We start from the raw sequence: 17,812 nt of genomic DNA on the forward strand, positions 1-17,812 counted from the left end.
CTCAGCTGACCCGCTAGGAGCAAACGTATGCCAAAAATGTACGCAGAATGAGCTTTTCAGTGAAGAGCAGCCAGGCACATTTTAGCTAGTTTTACTTGTAAGTGGGGTTGGGAATGCTTTTCAGGCTCAGTACTGGGCTCAAAAGATGCAGCTCTGAGATCTCTCCTGATAGGAGGTAGTTAAGTAGAACTTCGCTGCTCAGCTGACCCGGCAGGAGCAAATGTATGCCAAAAATGTATGCAGAATGAGCTTTTCAGTGAAGAGCAGCCAGGCACATTCTAGCAAGTTTTACTTGTATGGGGTTGGAAACGCTGTTCAGGCTCAGTACTGCGCTCAAAAGATGCAGCCCTGAGGTCTCTCATGATAGCAGGTGGTTAAAAGAAATTTGCCATTTGGCTGACCCAGCAGGAGCAAATGTATGCCAAAAATGTACACAGAATGAGCTTTTCAGTGAATAGCAGCCAGGCGCATTTTAGCTAGTTTTACTTGTAAGTGGGGTTGGAAACGCTTTTCAGGATCAGTACTGGGCTCAAAACATGCAGCCCTGAGGTCTCTCATGATAGCAGGTGGTTAAATAGAAATTCGCTGCTCAGCTGACCCGGTAGGAGCAAACGTATGCCAAAAATGTACGCAGAATGAGCTTTTCAGTGAAGAGCAGCCAGGCACATTTTAGCTAGTTTTACTTGTAAGTGGGGTTGGAAATGCTTTTCGGGCTCAAACATGCAGCCCCGAGGTCTCTCATGATTGCAGGTGGTTAAATAGAAATTCGCTGCTCAGCTGACCCGGCAGGACCAAATATATGCCAAAAATGTACGCAGAATGAGCTTTTCAGTGAATAGCAGCCAGGCACATTTTAGCTAGTTTTACTTGTAAGTGGGGTTGGAAACACTTTTCAGGCTCAGTACTGCACTCAAAACATGCAGCCCTAAGGTCTCTCATGATAGCAGGTGGTTAAGTAGAAATTTGCCACTTGGCTGACCCAGCAGGAGCAAACGTATGCCAAAAATGTACACAGAATGAGCTTTTCAGTGAATAGCAGCCAGGCACATTTTAGCTAGTTTTACTTGTAAGTGGGGTTGGAAACGCTTTTCAGGATCAGTACTGGGCTCAAAACATGCAGCTCTGAGGTCTCTCCTGATAGGAGGTAGTTAAGTAGAACTTCGCTGCTCAGCTGACCCGGCAGGAGCAAACGTATGCCAAAAATGTACGCAGAATGAGCTTTTCAGTGACTAGCAGCCAGGCACATTTTAGCTCGTTTTACTTGTAAGTGGGGTTAGAAACGCTTTTCAGGCTCAGTACTGCGCTCAAAACATGCAGCCCTGAGGTCTCTCATGATAGCAGGTGGTTAAATAGAAATTCGCTGCTCAGCTGACCCGGCCGGAGCAAACATGCCAAAAATGTACGCAGAATGAGCTTTTCAGTGAATAGCAGCCAGGCACATTCTAGCTAGTTTTACTTGTAAGCGGGTTTGGAAACGCTTTTCAGGCTCAGTACTGGGCTAAAAACATGCAGCCCTGAGGTCTCTCATGATAGCAGGTGGTTAAATCGGAATTCGCTGCTCAGCTGACCCGGTAGGAGCAAACGTATGCCAAAAATGTACGCAGAATGAGCTTTTCAGTGAAGAGCAGCCAGGCACATTTTAGCTAGTTTTACTTGTAAGTGGGGTTGGAAATGCTTTTCAGGCTCAGTACTGGGCTCAAAAGATGCAGCTCTGAGATCTCTCCTGATAGGAGGTAGTTAAGTAGAACTTCGCTGCTCAGCTGACCCGGCAGGAGCAAATGTATGCCAAAAATGTATGCAGAATGAGCTTTTCAGTGAAGAGCAGCCAGGCACATTCTAGCAAGTTTTACTTGTATGGGGTTGGAAACGCTGTTCAGGCTCAGTACTGCGCTCAAAAGATGCAGCCCTGAGGTCTCTCATGATAGCAGGTGGTTAAAAGAAATTTGCCATTTGGCTGACCCAGCAGGAGCAAATGTATGCCAAAAATGTACACAGAATGAGCTTTTCAGTGAATAGCAGCCAGGCGCATTTTAGCTAGTTTTACTTGTAAGTGGGGTTGGAAACGCTTTTCAGGGTCAGTACTGGGCTCAAAACATGCAGCCCTGAGGTCTCTCATGATAGCAGGTGGTTAAATAGAAATTCGCTGCTCAGCTGACCCGGTAGGAGCAAACGTATGCCAAAAATGTACGCAGAATGAGCTTTTCAGTGACTAGCAGCCAGGCACATTTTAGCTCGTTTTACTTGTAAGTGGGGTTAGAAACGCTTTTCAGGCTCAGTACTGCGCTCAAAACATGCAGCCCTGAGGTCTCTCATGATAGCAGGTGGTTAAATAGAAAATCGCTGCTCAGCTGACCCGGCCGGAGCAAACATGCCAAAAATGTACGCAGAATGAGCTTTTCAGTGAATAGCAGCCAGGCACATTCTAGCTAGTTTTACTTGTAAGCGGGTTTGGAAACGCTTTTCAGGCTCAGTACTGGGCTAAAAACATGCAGCCCTGAGGTCTCTCATGATAGCAGGTGGTTAAAAGAAATTTGCCATTTGGCTGACCCAGCAGGAGCAAATGTATGCCAAAAATGTACGCAGAATGAGCTTTTCAGTGAAGAGCAGCCAGGCACATTTTAGCTAGTTTTACTTGTAAGTGGGGTTGGAAATGCTTTTCAGGCTCAGTACTGGGCTCAAAAGATGCAGCTCTGAGATCTCTCCTGATAGGAGGTAGTTAAGTAGAACTTCGCTGCTCAGCTGACCCGGCAGGAGAAAATGTATGCCAAAAATGTATGCAGAATGAGCTTTTCAGTGAAGAGCAGCCAGGCACATTCTAGCAAGTTTTACTTGTAAGTGGGGTTGGAAACGCTGTTCAGGCTCAGTACTGCGCTCAAAAGATGCAGCCCTGAGATCTCTCATGATAGCAGGTGGTTAAAAGAAATTTGCCATTTGGCTGACCCACCAGGAGCAAATGTATGCCAAAAATGTACACAGAATGAGCTTTTCAGTGAATAGCAGCCAGGCGCATTTTAGCTAGTTTTACTTGTAAGTGGGGTTGGAAACGCTTTTCAGGATCAGTACTGGGCTCAAAACATGCAGCCCTGAGGTCTCTCATGATAGCAGGTGGTTAAATAGAAATTCGCTGCTCAGCTGACCCGGCAGGAGCAAATGTATGCCAAAAATGTATGCAGAATGAGCTTTTCAGTGAAGAGCAGCCAGGCACATTTTAGCTAGTTTTACTTGTAAGAGGGGTTGGAAACACTTTTCAGGTTCAGTACTGGGCTCAAAACATGCAGCCCTGAGGTCTCTCATGATAGCAGGTGGTTAAATAGAAATTCGCTGCTCAGCTGACCCGGCAGGAGCAAACGTATGCCAAAAATGTAAGCAGAATGAGCTTTTCAGTGAATAGCAGCCAGGCACATTTTAGCTTGTTTTACTTGTAAGTGGGGTTGGAAATGCTTTTCAGGCTCAGTACTGGGCTCAAAAGATGCAGCTCTGAGGTCTCTCCTGATAGGAGGTAGTTAAGTAGAACTTCGCTGCTCAGCTGACCCGGCAGGAGCAAATGTATGCCAAAAATGTACGCAGAATGAGCTTTTCACTAAAGAGCAGCCAGGCACATTCTAGCAAGTTTTACTTGTAAGTGGGGTTGGAAACGCTTTTCAGGCTCAGTACTGCGCTCAAAAGATGCATCCCTGAGGTCTCTCATGATAGCAGGTGGTTAAATAGAAATTCGCTGCTCAGCTGACCCGGCAGGAGCAAACGTATGCCAAAAATGTACGCAGAATGAGCTTTTCAGTGAAGAGCAGCCAGGCACATTTTAGCTAGTTTTACTTGTAAGAGGGGTTGGAAACGCTTTTCATGTTCAGTACTGGGCTCAAAACATGCAGCCCTGAGGTCTCTCATGATAGCAGGTGGTTAAATAGAAATTCGCTGCTCAGCTGACCCGGTAGGAGCAAACGTATGCCAAAAATGTACGCAGAATGAGCTTTTCAGTGACTAGCAGCCAGGCACATTTTAGCTCGTTTTACTTGTAAGTGGGGTTAGAAACGCTTTTCAGGCTCAGTACTGCGCTCAAAACATGCAGCCCTGAGGTCTCTCATGATAGCAGGTGGTTAAATAGAAATTCGCTGCTCAGCTGACCCGGCCGGAGCAAACATGCCAAAAATGTACGCAGAATGAGCTTTTCAGTGAATAGCAGCCAGGCACATTCTAGCTAGTTTTACTTGTAAGCGGGTTTGGAAACGCTTTTCAGGCTCAGTACTGGGCTAAAAACATGCAGCCCTGAGGTCTCTCATGATAGCAGGTGGTTAAATCGGAATTCGCTGCTCAGCTGACCCGGTAGGAGCAAACGTATGCCAAAAATGTACGCAGAATGAGCTTTTCAGTGAAGAGCAGCCAGGCACATTTTAGCTAGTTTTACTTGTAAGAGGGGTTGGAAACGCTTTTCATGTTCAGTACTGGGCTCAAAACATGCAGCCCTGAGGTCTCTCATGATAGCAGGTGGTTAAATAGAAATTCGCTGCTCAGCTGACCCGGTAGGAGCAAACGTATGCCAAAAATGTACGCAGAATGAGCTTTTCAGTGACTAGCAGCCAGGCACATTTTAGCTCGTTTTACTTGTAAGTGGGGTTAGAAACGCTTTTCAGGCTCAGTACTGCGCTCAAAACATGCAGCCCTGAGGTCTCTCATGATAGCAGGTGGTTAAATAGAAATTCGCTGCTCAGCTGACCCGGCCGGAGCAAACATGCCAAAAATGTACGCAGAATGAGCTTTTCAGTGAATAGCAGCCAGGCACATTCTAGCTAGTTTTACTTGTAAGCGGGTTTGGAAACGCTTTTCAGGCTCAGTACTGGGCTAAAAACATGCAGCCCTGAGGTCTCTCATGATAGCAGGTGGTTAAATCGGAATTCGCTGCTCAGCTGACCCGGTAGGAGCAAACGTATGCCAAAAATGTACGCAGAATGAGCTTTTCAGTGAAGAGCAGCCAGGCACATTTTAGCTAGTTTTACTTGTAAGTGGGGTTGGAAATGCTTTTCAGGCTCAGTACTGGGCTCAAAAGATGCAGCTCTGAGATCTCTCCTGATAGGAGGTAGTTAAGTAGAACTTCGCTGCTCAGCTGACCCGGCAGGAGCAAATGTATGCCAAAAATGTATGCAGAATGAGCTTTTCAGTGAAGAGCAGCCAGGCACATTCTAGCAAGTTTTACTTGTATGGGGTTGGAAACGCTGTTCAGGCTCAGTACTGCGCTCAAAAGATGCAGCCCTGAGGTCTCTCATGATAGCAGGTGGTTAAAAGAAATTTGCCATTTGGCTGACCCAGCAGGAGCAAATGTATGCCAAAAATGTACACAGAATGAGCTTTTCAGTGAATAGCAGCCAGGCGCATTTTAGCTAGTTTTACTTGTAAGTGGGGTTGGAAACGCTTTTCAGGATCAGTACTGGGCTCAAAACATGCAGCCCTGAGGTCTCTCATGATAGCAGGTGGTTAAATAGAAATTCGCTGCTCAGCTGACCCGGTAGGAGCAAACGTATGCCAAAAATGTACGCAGAATGAGCTTTTCAGTGACTAGCAGCCAGGCACATTTTAGCTCGTTTTACTTGTAAGTGGGGTTAGAAACGCTTTTCAGGCTCAGTACTGCGCTCAAAACATGCAGCCCTGAGGTCTCTCATGATAGCAGGTGGTTAAATAGAAATTCGCCGCTCAGCTGACCCGGCCGGAGCAAACATGCCAAAAATGTACGCAGAATGAGCTTTTCAGTGAATAGCAGCCAGGCACATTCTAGCTAGTTTTACTTGTAAGCGGGTTTGGAAACGCTTTTCAGGCTCAGTACTGGGCTAAAAACATGCAGCCCTGAGGTCTCTCATGATAGCAGGTGGTTAAATAGAAATTCGCTGCTCAGCTGACCCGGTAGGAGCAAACGTATGCCAAAAATGTACGCAGAATGAGCTTTTCAGTGAAGAGCAGCCAGGCACATTTTAGCTAGTTTTACTTGTAAGTGGGGTTGGAAATGCTTTTCGGGCTCAAACATGCAGCCCCGAGGTCTCTCATGATTGCAGGTGGTTAAATTGAAATTCGCTGCTCAGCTGACCCGGCAGGAGCAAATGTATGCCAAAAATGTATGCAGAATGAGCTTTTCAGTGAAGAGCAGCCAGGCACATTTTAGCTAGTTTTACTTGTAAGTAGGGTTGGAAACGCTTTTCAGGATCAGTACTGGGCTCAAAACATGCAGCCCTGAGGTCTCTCATGATAGCAGGTGGTTAAATAGAAATTCGCTGCTCAGCTGACGCGGCAGGACAAACGTATGCCAAAAATGTACGCAGAATGAGCTTTTCAGTGAAGAGCAGCCAGGCACATTTTAGCTAGTTTTACTTGTAAGAGGGGTTGCAAACACTTTTCAGGTTCAGTACTGGGCTCAAAACATGCAGCCCTGAGGTCTGTCATGATAGCAGGTGGTTAAATAGAAATTCGCTGCTCAGCTGACCCGGCAGGAGCAAACGTATGCCAAAAATGTAAGCAGAATGAGCTTTTCAGTGAATAGCAGCCAGGCACATTTTAGCTAGTTTTACTTGTAAGTGGGGTTGGAAATGCTTTTCAGGCTCAGTGCTGGGCTCAAAAGATGCAGCTCTGAGGTCTCTCCTGATAGGAGGTAGTTAAGTAGAACTTCGCTGCTCAGCTGACCCGGCAGGAGCAAATGTATGCCAAAAATGTACGCAGAATGAGCTTTTCACTAAAGAGCAGCCCGGCACATTCTAGCAAGTTTTACTTGTAAGTGGGGTTGGAAACGCTTTTCAGGCTCAGTACTGCGCTCAAAAGATGCAGCCCTGAGGTCTCTCATGATAGCAGGTGGTTAAATAGAAATTCGCTGCTCAGCTGACCCGGCAGGAGCAAACGTATGCTAAAAATGTACGCAGAATGAGCTTTTCAGTGAAGAGCAGCCAGGCACATTTTAGCTAGTTTTACTTGTAAGAGGGGTTGGAAACGCTTTTCAGGTTCAGTACTGGGCTCAAAACATGCAGCCCTGAGGTCTCTCATGATAGCAGGTGGTTAAATAGAAATTCGCTGCTCAGCTGACCCGGTAGGAGCAAACGTATGCCAAAAATGTACGCAGTATGAGCTTTTCAGTGACTAGCAGCCAGGCACGTTTTAGCTCGTTTTACTTGTAAGTGGGGTTAGAAACGCTTTTCAGGCTCAGTACTGCGCTCAAAACATGCAGCCCTGAGGTCTCTCATGATAGCAGGTGGTTAAATAGAAATTCGCTGCTCAGCTGACCCGGCCGGAGCAAACATGCCAAAAATGTACGCAGAATGAGCTTTTCAGTGAATAGCAGCCAGGCACATTCTAGCTAGTTTTACTTGTAAGCGGGTTTGGAAACGCTTTTCAGGCTCAGTACTGGGCTAAAAACATGCAGCCCTGAGGTCTCTCATGATAGCAGGTGGCTAAATCGGAATTCGCTGCTCAGCTGACCCGCTAGGAAAAAAACGTATGCCAAAAATGTACGCAGAATGAGCTTTTCAGTGAAGAGCAGCCAGGCACATTTTAGCTAGTTTTACTTGTAAGTGGGGTTGGGAATGCTTTTCAGGCTCAGTACTGGGCTCAAAAGATGCAGCTCTGAGATCTCTCCTGATAGGAGGTAGTTAAGTAGAACTTCGCTGCTCAGCTGACCCGGCAGGAGCAAATGTATGCCAAAAATGTATGCAGAATGAGCTTTTCAGTGAAGAGCAGCCAGGCACATTCTAGCAAGTTTTACTTGTATGGGGTTGGAAACGCTGTTCAGGCTCAGTACTGCGCTCAAAAGATGCAGCCCTGAGGTCTCTCATGATAGCAGGTGGTTAAAAGAAATTTGCCATTTGGCTGACCCAGCAGGAGCAAATGTATGCCAAAAATGTACACAGAATGAGCTTTTCAGTGAATAGCAGCCAGGCGCATTTTAGCTAGTTTTACTTGTAAGTGGGGTTGGAAACGCTTTTCAGGATCAGTACTGGGCTCAAAACATGCAGCCCTGAGGTCTCTCATGATAGCAGGTGGTTAAATAGAAATTCGCTGCTCAGCTGACCCGGTAGGAGCAAACGTATGCCAAAAATGTACGCAGAATGAGCTTTTCAGTGAATAGCAGCCAGGCACATTCTAGCTAGTTTTACTTGTAAGCGGGTTTGGAAACGCTTTTCAGGCTCAGTACTGGGCTAAAAACATGCAGCCCTGAGGTCTCTCATGATAGCAGGTGGTTAAATAGAAATTCGCTGCTCAGCTGACCCGGTAGGAGCAAACGTATGCCAAAAATGTACGCAGAATGAGCTTTTCAGTGAAGAGCAGCCAGGCACATTTTAGCTAGTTTTACTTGTAAGTGGGGTTGGAAATGCTTTTCGGGCTCAAACATGCAGCCCCGAGGTCTCTCATGATTGCAGGTGGTTAAATAGAAATTCCCTGCTCAGCTGACCCGGCAGGACCAAATATATGCCAAAAATGTACGCAGAATGAGCTTTTCAGTGAATAGCAGCCAGGCACATTCTAGCTAGTTTTACTTGTAAGCGGGTTTGGAAACGCTTTTCAGGCTCAGTACTGGGCTAAAAACATGCAGCCCTGGTGTCTCTCATGATAGCAGGTGGTTAAATAGAAATTCGCTGCTCAGCTGACCCGGTAGGAGCAAACGTATGTCAAAAATGTATGCAGAATGAGCTTTTCAGTGAAGAGCAGCCAGGCACATTTTAGCTAGTTTTACTTGTAAGTGGGGTTGGAAATGCTTTTCGGGCTCAAACATGCAGCCCCGAGGTCTCTCATGATTGCAGGTGGTTAAATAGAAATTCGCTGCTCAGCTGACCCGGCAGGACCAAATATATGCCAAAAATCTACGCAGAATGAGCTTTTCAGTGAATAGCAGCCAGGCACATTTTAGCTAGTTTTACTTGTAAGTGGGGTTGGAAACACTTTTCAGGCTCAGTACTGCACTCAAAACATGCAGCCCTAAGGTCTCTCATGATAGCAGGTGGTTAAGTAGAAATTTGCCACTTGGCTGACCCAGCAGGAGCAAACGTATGCCAAAAATGTACACAGAATGAGCTTTTCAGTGAATAGCAGCCAGGCACATTTTAGCTAGTTTTACTTGTAAGTGGGGTTGGAAACGCTTTTCAGGATCAGTACTGGGCTCAAAACATGCAGCTCTGAGGTCTCTCCTGATAGGAGGTAGTTAAGTAGAACTTCGCTGCTCAGCTGACCCGGCAGGAGCAAATGTATGCCAAAAATGTACGCAGAATGAGCTTTTCAGTGACTAGCAGCCAGGCACATTTTAGCTCGTTTTACTTGTAAGTGGGGTTGGAAACGCTTTTCAGGCTCAGTACTGCGCTCAAAACATGCAGCCCTGAGGTCTCTCATGATAGCAGGTGGTTAAATAGAAAATCGCTGCTCAGCAGACCCGGCCGGAGCAAACGTATGCCAAAAATGTACGCAGAATGAGCTTTTCAGTGAAGAGCAGCCAGGCACATTCTAGCAAGTTTTACTTGTAAGTCGGGTTGGAAACACTTTTCAGGCTCAGTACTGCGCTCAAAAGATGCAGCCCTGACGTCTCTCATGATGATAGCAGGTGGTTAAGTAGAAATTTGCCACTTGGCTGACCCAGCAGGAGCAAACGTATGCCAAAAATGTACACAGAATGAGCTTTTCAGTGAATAGCAGCCAGGCACATTTTAGCTAGTTTTACTTGTAAGTGTGGTTGGAAATGCTTTTCAGGATCATTACTGGGCTCAAAACATGCAGCCCTGAGGTCTCTCATGATAGCAGGTGGTTAAATAGAAATTCGCTGCTCAGCTGACCCGGCAGGAGCAAACGTATGCCAAAAATGTATGCAGAATGAGCTTTTCAGTGAAGAGCTGCCAGGCACATTTTAGCTAGTTTTACTTGTAAGTGGGGTTGGAAATGCTTTTCGGGCTCAGTACTGGGCTCAAACATGCAGCCCTGAGGTCTCTCATGATAGCAGGTGGTTAAATAGAAATTCGCTGCTCAGCTGACCCGGCAGGAGCAAACGTATGCCAAAAATGTATGCAGAATGAGCTTTTCAGTGAAGAGCTGCCAGGCACATTTTAGCTAGTTTTACTTGTAAGTGGGGTTGGAAACACTTTTCAGGCTCAGTACTGCACTCAAAACATGCAGCCCTAAGGTCTCTCATGATAGCTGGTGGTTAAATAGAAATTCGCTGCTCAGCTGACCCGGTAGGAGCAAACGTATGCCAAAAATGCCATTTGGCTGACCCAGCAGGAGCAAATGTATGCCAAAAATGTACACAGAATGAGCTTTTCAGTGAATAGCAGCCAGGCGCATTTTAGCTAGTTTTACTTGTAAGTGGGGTTGGAAAAGCTTTTCAGGATCAGTACTGGGCTCAAAACATGCAGCCCTGAGGTCTCTCATGATAGCAGGTGGTTAAATAGAAATTCGCTGCTCAGCTGACCCGGCAGGAGCAAATGTATGCCAAAAATGTATGCAGAATGAGCTTTTCAGTGAAGAGCAGCCCGGCACATTTTAGCTAGTTTTACTTGTAAGTAGGGTTGGAAACGCTTTTCAGGATCAGTACTGGTCTCAAAACATGCAGCCCTGAGGTCTCTCATGATAGCAGGTGGTTAAATAGAAATTCGCTGCTCAGCTGACCCGGTAGGAGCAAACGTATGCCAAAAATGTACGCAGAATGAGCTTTTCAGTGACTAGCAGCCAGGCACATTTTAGCTCGTTTTACTTGTAAGTGGGGTTAGAAATGCTTTTCAGGCTCAGTACTGCGCTCAAAACATGCAGCCCTGAGGTCTCTCATGATAGCAGGTGGTTGAATAGAAATTCGCTGCTCAGCTGACCCGGCCGGAGCAAACATGCCAAAAATGTACGAAGAATGAGCTTTTCAGTGAATAGCAGCCAGGCACATTCTAGCTAGTTTTACTTGTAAGCGGGTTTGGAAACGCTTTTCAGGCTCAGTACTGGGCTAAAAACATGCAGCCCTGAGGTCCCTCATGATAGCAGGTGGTTAAATAGGAATTCGCTGCTCAGCTGACCCGGTAGGAGCAAATATATGCCAAAAATGTACGCAGAATGAGCTTTTCAGTGAATAGCAGCCAGGCACATTTTAGCTAGTTTTACTTGTAAGTGGGGTTGGAAACACTTTTCAGGCTCAGTACTGCACTCAAAACATGCAGCCCTAAGGTCTCTCATGATAGCAGGTGGTTAAATAGAAATTCGCTGCTCAGCTGACCCGGTAGGAGCAAACGTATGCCAAAAATGCCATTTGGCTGACCCAGCAGGAGCAAATGTATGCCAAAAATGTACACAGAATGAGCTTTTCAGTGAATAGCAGCCAGGCGCATTTTAGCTAGTTTTACTTGTAAGTGGGGTTGGAAAAGCTTTTCAGGATCAGTACTGGGCTCAAAACATGCAGCCCTGAGGTCTCTCATGATAGCAGGTGGTTAAATAGAAATTCGCTGCTCAGCTGACGCGGCAGGACAAACGTATGCCAAAAATGTACGCAGAATGAGCTTTTCAGTGAAGAGCAGCCAGGCACATTTTATAGCTAGTTTTACTTGTAAGAGGGGTTGGAAACACTTTTCAGGTTCAGTACTGGGCTCAAAACATGCAGCCCTGAGGTCTCTCATGATAGCAGGTGGTTAAATAGAAATTCGCTGCTCAGCTGACGCGGCAGGACAAACGTATGCCAAAAATGTACGCAGAATGAGCTTTTCAGTGAAGAGCAGCCAGGCACATTTTAGCTAGTTTTACTTGTAAGAGGGGTTGGAAACACTTTTCAGGTTCAGTACTGGGCTCAAACATGAGGTCTCTCATGATAGCAGGTGGTTAAATAGAAATTCGCTGCTCAGCTGACCCGGCAGGAGCAAACGTATGCCAAAAATGTAAGCAGAATGAGCTTTTCAGTGAATAGCAGCCAGGCACATTTTAGCTAGTTTTACTTGTAAGTGGGGTTGGAAATGCTTTTCAGGCTCAGTACTGGGCTCAAAAGATGCAGCTCTGAGGTCTCTCCTGATAGGAGGTAGTTAAGTAGAACTTCGCTGCTCAGCTGACCCGGCAGGAGCAAATGTATGCCAAAAATGTACGCAGAATGAGCTTTTCACTAAAGAGCAGCCAGGCACATTCTAGCAAGTTTTACTTGTAAGAGGGGTTGGAAACGCTTTTCAGGTTCAGTACTGGGCTCAAAACATGCAGCCCTGAGGTCTCTCATGATAGCAGGTGGTTAAATAGAAATTCGCTGCTCAGCTGACCCGGTAGGAGCAAACGTATGCCAAAAATGTACGCAGAATGAGCTTTTCAGTGACTAGCAGCCAGGCACATTTTAGCTCGTTTTACTTGTAAGTGGGGTTAGAAACGCTTTTCAGGCTCAGTACTGCGCTCAAAACATGCAGCCCTGAGGTCTCTCATGATAGCAGGTGGTTAAATAGAAATTCGCTGCTCAGCTGACCCGGCCGGAGCAAACATGCCAAAAATGTACGCAGAATGAGCTTTTCAGTGAATAGCAGCCAGGCACATTCTAGCTAGTTTTACTTGTAAGCGGGTTTGGAAACGCTTTTCAGGCTCAGTACTGGGCTAAAAACATGCAGCCCTGAGGTCTCTCATGATAGCAGGTGGTTAAATAGGAATTCGCTGCTCAGCTGACCCGGTAGGAGCAAATATATGCCAAAAATGTACGCAGAATGAGCTTTTCAGTGAATAGCAGCCAGGCACATTTTAGCTAGTTTTACTTGTAAGTGGGGTTGGAAACACTTTTCAGGCTCAGTACTGCACTCAAAACATGCAGCCCTAAGGTCTCTCATGATAGCAGGTGGTTAAATAGAAATTCGCTGCTCAGCTGACCCGGTAGGAGCAAACGTATGCCAAAAATGCCATTTGGCTGACCCAGCAGGAGCAAATGTATGCCAAAAATGTACACAGAATGAGCTTTTCAGTGAATAGCAGCCAGGCGCATTTTAGCTAGTTTTACTTGTAAGTGGGGTTGGAAAAGCTTTTCAGGATCAGTACTGGGCTCAAAACATGCAGCCCTGAGGTCTCTCATGATAGCAGGTGGTTAAATAGAAATTCGCTGCTCAGCTGACCCGGCAGGAGCAAATGTATGCCAAAAATGTATGCAGAATGAGCTTTTCAGTGAAGAGCAGCCAGGCACATTTTAGCTAGTTTTACTTGTAAGTAGGGTTGGAAACGCTTTTCAGGATCAGTACTGGTCTCAAAACATGCAGCCCTGAGGTCTCTCATGATAGCAGGTGGTTAAATAGAAATTCGCTGCTCAGCTGACGCGGCAGGGCAAACGTATGCCAAAAATGTACGCAGAATGAGCTTTTCAGTGAAGAGCAGCCAGGCACATTTTAGCTAGTTTTACTTGTAAGAGGGGTTGGAAACACTTTTCAGGTTCAGTACTGGGCTCAAAACATGCAGCCCTGAGGTCTCTCATGATAGCAGGTGGTTAAATAGAAATTCGCTGCTCAGCTGACCCGGCAGGAGCAAACGTATGCCAAAAATGTAAGCAGAATGAGCTTTTCAGTGAATAGCAGCCAGGCACATTTTAGCTAGTTTTACTTGTAAGTGGGGTTGGAAATGCTTTTCAGGCTCAGTACTGGGCTCAAAAGATGCAGCTCTGAGGTCTCTCCTGATAGGAGGTAGTTAAGTAGGACTCGCTGCTCAGCTGACCCGGCAGGAGCAAATGTATGCCAAAAATGTACGCAGAATGAGCTTTTCACTAAAGAGCAGCCAGGCACATTCTAGCAAGTTTTACTTGTAAGTGGGGTTGGAAACGCTTTTCAGGCTCAGTACTGCGCTCAAAAGATGCAGCCCTGAGGTCTCTCATGATAGCAGGTGGTTAAATAGAAGTTCGCTGCTCAGCTGACCCGACAGGAGCAAACGTATGCCAAAAATATACGCAGAATGAGCTTTACAGTGAAGAGCAGCCAGGCACATTTTAGCTAGTTTTACTTGTAAGAGGGGTTGGAAACGCTTTTCAGGTTCAGTACTGGGCTCAAAACATGCAGCCCTGAGGTCTCTCATGATAGCAGGTGGTTAAATAGAAATTCGCTGCTCAGCTGACCCGGTAGGAGCAAACGTATGCCAAAAATGTACGCAGAATGAGCTTTTCAGTGACTAGCAGCCAGGCACATTTTTGCTCGTTTTACTTGTAAGTGGGGTAAGAAACGCTTTTCAGGCTCAGTACTGCGCTCAAAACATGCAGCCCTGAGGTCTCTCATGATAGCAGGTGGTTAAATAGAAATTCGCTGCTCAGCTGACCCGGCCGGAGCAAACATGCCAAAAATGTACGCAGAATGAGCTTTTCAGTGAATAGCAGCCAGGCACATTTTAGCTAGTTTTACTTGTAAGCGGGTTTGGAAACGCTTTTCAGGCTCAGTACTGGGCTAAAAACATGCAGCCCTGAGGTCTCTCATGATAGCAGGTGGTTAAATAGAAATTCGCTGCTCAGCTGACCCGACAGGAGCAAACGTATGCCAAAAATGTATGCAGAATGAGCTTTTCAGTGAAGAGCTGCCAGGCACATTTTAGCTAGTTTTACTTGTAAGTGGGGTTGGAAATGCTTTTCGGGCTCAGTACTGGGCTCAAACATGCAGCCCTGAGGTCTCTCATGATTGCAGGTGGTTAAATAGAAATTTGCTGCTCAGCTGACCAGGCAGGACCAAATATATGCCAAAAATGTACGCAGAATGAGCTTTTCAGTGAATAGCAGCCAGGCACATTTTAGCTAGTTTTACTTGTAAGTGGGGTTGGAAACACTTTTCAGGCTCAGTACTGCACTCAAAACATGCAGCCCTAAGGTTTCTCATGATAGCAGGTGGTTAAATAGAAATTCGCTGCTCAGCTGACCCGGTAGGAGCAAACGTATGCCAAAAATGCCATTTGGCTGACCCAGCAGGAGCAAATGTATGCCAAAAATGTACACAGAATGAGCTTTTCAGTGAATAGCAGCCAGGCGCATTTTAGCTAGTTTTACTTGTAAGTGTGGTTGGAAAAGCTTTTCAGGATCAGTACTGGGCTCAAAACATGCAGCCCTGAGGTCTCTCATGATAGCAGGTGGTTAAATAGAAATTCGCTGCTCAGCTGACCCGGCAGGAGCAAATGTATGCCAAAAATGTATGCAGAATGAGCTTTTCAGTGAAGAGCAGCCAGGCACATTTTAGCTAGTTTTACTTGTAAGTAGGGTTGGAAACGCTTTTCAGGATCAGTACTGGTCTCAAAACATGCAGCCCTGAGGTCTCTCATGATAGCAGGTGGTTAAATAGAAATTCGCTGCTCAGCTGACGCGGCAGGACAAACGTATGCCAAAAATGTACGCAGAATGAGCTTTTCAGTGAAGAGCAGCCAGGCACATTTTAGCTAGTTTTACTTGTAAGAGGGGTTGGAAACACTTTTCAGGTTCAGTACTGGGCTCAAAACATGCAGCCCTGAGGTCTCTCGTGATAGCAGGTGGTTAAATAGAAATTCGCTGCTCAGCTGACCCGGCAGGAGCAAACGTATGCCAAAAATGTAAGCAGAATGAGCTTTTCAGTGAATAGCAGCCAGGCACATTTTAGCTAGTTTTACTTGTAAGTGGGGTTGGAAATGCTTTTCAGGCTCAGTACTGGGCTCAAAAGATGCAGCTTGAGGTCTCTCCTGATAGGAGGTAGTTAAGTAGAACTTCGCTGCTCAGCTGACCCGGCAGGAGCAAATGTATGCCAAAAATGTACGCAGAATGAGCTTTTTCACTAAAGAGCAGCCAGGCACATTCTAGCAAGTTTTACTTGTAAGTGGGGTTGGAAACGCTTTTCAGGCTCAGTACTGCGCTCAAAAGATGCAGCCCTGAGGTCTCTCATGATAGCAGGTGGTTAAATAGAAGTTCGCTGCTCAGCTGACCCGGCAGGAGCAAACGTATGCCAAAAATGTACGCAGAATGAGCTTTTCAGTGAAGAGCAGCCAGGCACATTTTAGCTAGTTTTACTTGTAAGAGGGGTTGGAAACGCTTTTCAGGTTCAGTACTGGGCTCAAAACATGCAGCCCTGAGGTCTCTCATGATAGCAGGTGGTTAAATAGAAATTCGCTGCTCAGCTGACCCGGTAGGAGCAAACGTATGCCAAAAATGTACGCAGAATGAGCTTTTCAGTGAGTAGCAGCCAGGCACATTTTAGCTCGTTTTACTTGTAAGTGGGGTTAGAAACGCTTTTCAGGCTCAGTACTGCGCTCAAAACATGCAGCCCTGAGGTCACTCATGATAGCAGGTGGTTAAATAGAAATTCGCTGCTCAGCTGACCCGGCCGGAGCAAACATGCCAAAAATGTACGCAGAATGAGCTTTTCAGTGAATAGCACCCAGGCACATTCGCTAGTTTTACTTGTAAGCGGGTTTGGAAACGCTTTTCAGGCTCAGTACTGGGCTAAAAACATGCAGCCCTGAGGTCTCTCATGATAGCAGGTGGTTAAATAGAAATTCGCTGCTCAGCTGACCCGGCAGGAGCAAACGTATGCCAAAAATGTACGCAGAATGAGCTTTTCAGTGAAGAGCAGCCAGGCACATTTTAGCTAGTTTTACTTGTAAGTGGGGTTATAAACGCTTTTCAGGATCAGTACTGGGCTCAAAACATGCAGCCCTGAGGTCTCTCATGATAGCAGGTGGTTAAATAGAAATTCGCTGCTCAGCTGACGCGGCAGGACAAACGTATGCCAAAAATGTACGCAGAATGAGGTTTTCAGTGAAGAGCAGCCAGGCACATTTTAGCTAGTTTTACTTGTAAGAGGGGTTGGAAACACTTTTCAGGTTCAGTACTGGGCTCAAAACATGCAGCCCTGAGGTCTCTCATGATAGCAGGTGGTTAAATAGAAATTCGCTGCTCAGCTGACACGGCAGGAGCGAACGTATGCCAAAAATGTAAGCAGAATTGAGCTTTTCAGTGAATAGCAGCCAGGCACATTTTAGCGAGTTTTACTTGTAAGTGGGGTTGGAAATGCTTTTCAGGCTCAGTACTGGGCTCAAAAGATGCAGCTCTGAGGTCTCTCCTGATAGGAGGTAGTTAAGTAGAACTTCGCTGCTCAGCTGACCCGGCAGGAGCAAATGTATGCCAAAAATGTACGCAGAATGAGCTTTTCACTAAAGAGCAGCCAGGCACATTCTAGCAAGTTTTACTTGTAAGTGGGGTTGGAAACGCTTTTCAGGCTCAGTAATGCGCTCAAAAGATGCAGCCCTGAGGTCTCTCATGATAGCAGGTGGTTAAATAGAAATTTGCTGCTCAGCTGACCCGGCAGGAGCAAACGTATGCCAAAAATGTAAGCAGAATGAGCTTTTCAGTGAATAGCAGCCAGGCACATTTTAGCTAGTTTTACTTGTAAGTGGGGTTGGAAATGCTTTTCAGGCTCAGTACTGGGCTCAAAAGATGCAGCTCTGAGGTCTCTCCTGATAGGAGGTAGTTCAGTAGAACTTCGCTGCTCAGCTGACCCGGTAGGAGCAAACGTATGCCAAAAATGTACGCAGAATGAGCTTTTCAGTGACTAGAAGCCAGGCACATTTTAGCTCGTTTTACTTGTAAGCGGGTTTGGAAACGCTTTTCAGGCTCAGTTCTGGGCTAAAAACATGCAGCCCTGAGGTCTCTCATGATAGCAGGTGGTTAAATAGAAATTCGCTGCTCAGCTGACCCGGTAGGAGCAAACGTATGCCAAAAATGTACGCAGAATGAGCTTTTCAGTGAAGAGCAGCCAGGCACATTTTAGCTAGTTTTACTTGTAAGTGGGGTTGGAAATGCTTTTCAGGCTCAGTACTGGGCTCAAAAGATGCAGCTCTGAGATCTCTCCTGATAGGAGGTAGTTAAGTAGAACTGGGCTAAAAACATGCAGCC

The sequence above is a fragment of the Lissotriton vulgaris genome, chromosome 9 (genome assembly GCF_964263255.1).
Source record: "Lissotriton vulgaris chromosome 9, aLisVul1.2, whole genome shotgun sequence".
NCBI lineage: Eukaryota > Metazoa > Chordata > Amphibia > Caudata > Salamandridae > Lissotriton > Lissotriton vulgaris.